Genomic DNA, 5,007 nt, shown 5'->3' with positions numbered 1-5,007 from the left:
CTCCCAGATCTCCAGATGCATTTGAGATATCAAAAAAGTACTCCAGAGTGTTGTTCAGCATGGGGGTGAGTAGAAAATGAAGGCTTATCATGCTTTGGGTGTAATATTCCTTTAAAAGTCATGCTTTTGGACTATGGGAGGAAGATGGAGTACCCGGAGAAAACCCACACATGCATGGGGAGAACATGCAAACTCCATGCAGAAAGACCCTGAGCTGGAAATCGAACCCTGAACCTTCTTGCTGCGGCAGCAGTGCTCCCCACTGCCCCACTGAGCAGCCCAAGTTAATGCTATTAGCCAATAGTTATCAATATTAGCTAATAGTAATAACTCTATAGTCTGATGTTTGGGGTCTACAACTAATAGTCTGTAGTCCAGTTGGAAAAAAATAAGGGTGATGGTGGATTTTTTTTTTTTTTTTTTTTTGGAAGCATACATAGCCTAATTCAGGGGTCACCAACCTTTTTAAGGCTGATTGCCACTTCAAGGGTACTAAGTCATAGGAAGGGCTACCAACACTGACCCATGCACAGCAAGGGTCAGTGTTCACCTAAACTTCATTATACATTATAAACATTTTTTTTGTTTCCTTTAAGTTCTAATTGTATTTTAGACATTGTCATTTTGAAAGGATCTATAAATTATCAAAAAAGGAGAGAAACAGAATAAAAGAAAATTTCAAACTTAGCGCACTGGTGAAATGTTCTTTTCTTAGAAGTCTGAGGGCACCCCATGTGGTCCATGAAGGGCCCCCTGGTGCCCGTGGGCACCACGTTGGTGACCCCTGGCCTAATTAATATAGTCTATTAACCTAAAGCACTATGCATTGACGTTGAACAAGGCACCTTACAGAACTGCAGTCAGTCCCTGAACTGGCATGGCTACCACTGCTCCTACATATTTAGGGAAAAATGCAGAGGACAAATTCCCCACTGGGATCAGCTTCATAGACATGGTCGGCCACTTTGATTTTATTTATTTTTCTCAGGCCACTCATAAGCCCACAGCCTGCCAAATGTTGAAAGGACAATTTTATTGCCATTACTGCTAATATATTGTAGAAACTTTACACATTTAGTAATAAAATGTCACAGGGGATGGTGATTTAAGAAGAGGGATGATGTTTAAGGATTTTTTTAGAAAGGGGATACCATCCCCCTGGAGTACTGAAGTATACAAATGTCTACTTCATGTCACAAGCTAATTTGTTAGCTTCTAAAGCTATAGTGTGCAGGTAATCTACCTGTATAAATATCTGTGTATAGGCCTACAATCAAATACATTCAACAAAAATGTAAATAAAACTGCTGATACCACCACATGCATTTTTGTCCATCGTGACAGTGTTGATAGTTTGATAAAAATCTTTTTTATTGGTTTTTGCTCAAATCTTGCTGTAATTATGAGGTTAAAGTGTATTTGATAGAGCACTGAACTCAATGTTTTTTGCATTGGCAGTTGTGCATTGCTTTTTACATGCACTGCTTCAATGCTTCCATTTAACTTACCTCTTTTTTACTTCTAATTAAGGTTACTGTGTTTATGCAAACAGTAAATTCCTTCTTTTTAGCTAATTCAGACTCATCCATAACTCACTTATTTGTATGAGATCTATAGTTATACATATGCATATACATATAAACATATATAGAGTTATATATGGCCATCCAACCATCTTCTTCTGCTTATCCGGGGTCGGGTCGCGGGGGTAGCAGCTTCAGTAGGGAGGCCCAGGCGTTCCTTTCTCCAGCCACTTGGTCCAGCTCCTCCGGGGGAATCCCAAGGCGTTCCCACGCCAGCCGAGAAACATAGTCCCTGCAGGGTTTCCTGGGTCTCTCCCTGGGCCTCCTCCCGGTGGGACATGGCTGGAACACCTCACCAGGGAGACGTCCAGGAGGCATCCTAACCAGATGCCCGAGCCACCTCAACTGGCTCCTCTCGATGTGGAGGAGCAGCAGCTCTACTCTGAGTCCTCCCTGAATGACTGGGCTCCTCACCCTATCTCTAAGGGAGAACCCAGACACACTACGGAGAAAACTCATTTCAGCCGCTTGTATTTGGGACCGTCATGACCCAAAGCTAATGACCATAGATGAGGGTAGGAATGTAGATCGACAGGTAAATCGAGAGCTTTGCTTTTTGGCTCAGCTCTCTCTTCACCACAACAGACAGGTACAGCACACGTTTCACAGCAGACGCCGCACCAATCCACCTGTCGATCTCCCGCTCCATCTTACCCTCATTCATGAACAAGACCCCAAGATACTTAAACTCCTCCACTAGGGGCAGTAGATCCTCCCCAACCTGGAGAAGGCACTCTACCCTTTTCCGGCTCAAGACCATGGTCTCAGATTTGGAGGCACTGATCCTCATCCCGGCCGCTTCACACTCGGCTGCGAACCGCTCCAGTGAGAGCTGTAGACTGGTTGGGCAAACTGACATGCACCCTCCAGGATCCTGCTGAGAGTGTAGAGCTGATCCAGTGTTCCACCAGGAAAGAAACCACAAGGCTCCTCCTAAATCTGAGATTCGACTATCCGACGGAAATCTTTCCAGAACCCCCGGAAAAGACCTTACCAGGGAGGCTTAAGAGTGTGATTCCTCTGTAGCTGGAATAGACCCTCCAGGTAAATAGGGGGACCACCACCCCAGTCTGCCAATCCAGGGGAACTGTCCCTGATGTCCACATAATGTCGCGTTAACCAACACCGCCCCACAAGACCCAGAGCCTTAAAGGAATAGTACACCCAAAACATGATTAGCCTTCATTTTCTACTCACCCCCATTAAACAACACTCTGGAGTACTTTTTTGATATCTCAAATGCATCTGGAGATCTGGGAGGCTTCTTGCTGTCAGCTGACATTCAAATGATGGAGGTCTATGGCGCCCGAGACAGAAAGGTCCATAAAAGTCCACAAAAAACGTTTTAATATTCCTCCATNGGATGTGCTCTCTTCATCCTCTGACATGGGAGCTGGCTCGGAGCTCGTCTGCCTGGCTGTGTGTTTCCTGGACAGGGCCGCCTGTGGAGCTGGTTGACAGTTGCCTTTTGTATCTATGCTTCTTTTTCTATCTGTGCTTCTGTCTCCTTGAACCCCAATCGGCCTCGGCAGATGGCCGCTCACACTGAGCCTGGTTCAGCTGGAGGTTTCTTCTTGTTCAAAGGGAGTTTTTCCTCTCCACTGTCGCTACAAGCATGCTTAGTGTGAGCGATTGTCTTCGACTCAACGAATCGATGCAATCAACTGGTTTTCCTTAGATAGACAACTTTGAATCAATTTGACTGGATGATCTGGTGAACTGTAAAGTGCCTTAAAATTACATGTATTGTCAATTGGTGCTATAGAAATAAACCAAAAGTTGGAAACAATTATGCCATCATGCAGATTTTGTCCAAAACCAATTTAAACTGCTAACAGTACGTTAGAAAGGCAAAGGGAGGGACTTATTACACTAATTATTATCCTTTATCCAACTACATGTATATCTTTTTTAAATCCCCAAACCACCATAAGTGAAAAGGAAAAATGAGGCAATTAAATGGTTCTTAAAGTTCATCAGGGTTATTTATTCCCTGGGCTAGAAGAAACGCCACCAGTGCCTTTTTCCTCTTTTTGGTTTTTTTCTAAAGGGGGTAGAAACAGAGAAAAATGAATAATTTCTGCAAGTGGAACCTCCCGTGTACAATTCTACAGTCAGAGAGAAATTTCCCATGTGTTTTGAAAAAAAGGGGATTAGTGTTCTGGAAGCTCTCATTCCAATTCCCTGTTCCATCCTATCCCGTCTAATCTCCTCTCTTCTCATGCCTGTGTGTTTAGCGGGTTAGCCGTGGATCAAGTGACTGAATGTGATCCAATTAGCATCTAGCAGCATCTGACGCTCTGCCTGTGTCTTTGATTTACATGTGCATGTTGAGCCTTCCCATAATATAAGATGTTTAAGACATTCTTTCTACCTCATAAAAGGAGGGATGGTGTCTAACTTGCTTTCAGAAGGGTTAGAATCCCAAATAAAGGAAGTTTTAAAGAACTGACGAGTTAGGAGCACAGAACAAGTCAAGAGGGACATTTGTAACTAGATAAAAGGATTTTACATCATCTGTAAAATCCTTTTTAATGCTGCCTTGAGTAAAAGTAAATGCTCAGGTTGCATTTGATCAACTAGTCAGCTATAAATAGATCAAATGCATGCACAGACAAGACACTTCATCATGTCTCATACTCTTTCAGATTTTATCGGCATTTCCGTACTTGATTGATCAAAATAAAGGACATTTTTACCCCAGCTGTTCTGCTTAATCATCATTTTTTGGAATCTCTTTTCTGCACCAACAGCTGCAAGTTAGGGGAGTACTATACTATTTTGCAAAAGTCTAAGAATCCTACAAGTCTGGGAAAAAAAACCCTAAAGATGTAACTGGATGTAGATATCTGGACTCTATCCGAGGAATTCTGTTTTATCAGTCGGGTCTTTATCCTCCTGAAAGGTGAACATCTATTTTTATCCCAGTCTCAAGGAATCTCTTAAATGTTCTTAATTTATAGCCATTTAGCTTCTTTCTGTAAACTTTGACCTGCCTCTCTGCTGCTGCTGCTGAAGAAATGCATCCCACGCTCTGATGCTGCCACTGCTGTATTTGAGTGTGAGCAGGGTGTATCACCAGCATGGACAGGGCTAGTTTTTCTTTTTCAAATTTTTGTATGGCTTTCTTTTATCCATCCATCTTCCGTCACACTTATCCCAAGTGGGGTCACAAGGGGTGCTGTTTCCTATCTGCAGTTGTCTACGGGTGAGAGGCGGGGTCCACCCTGGAGAGGTCGCTAGTCCATCGCAGGGCAACACAGAGAGAAACAGGACAAACAACTATTCATGACCACTCTCACGCCTAAGGAGAATTTAGAGAAGCCATTTAACTTAAAGGAATAGTACACCCAAAACATGATTAGCCTTCATTTTCTACTCACCCCCATGCTGAACAACACTCTGGAGTACTTTTTTGATATCT

Source organism: Cyprinodon variegatus, unplaced genomic scaffold, assembly GCF_000732505.1.
Source record: "Cyprinodon variegatus isolate N-32 unplaced genomic scaffold, C_variegatus-1.0 Scaffold50, whole genome shotgun sequence".
In the NCBI taxonomy this organism is placed as follows: Eukaryota; Metazoa; Chordata; class Actinopteri; order Cyprinodontiformes; family Cyprinodontidae; genus Cyprinodon; species Cyprinodon variegatus.
This window is presented reverse-complemented; position numbering follows the sequence as displayed.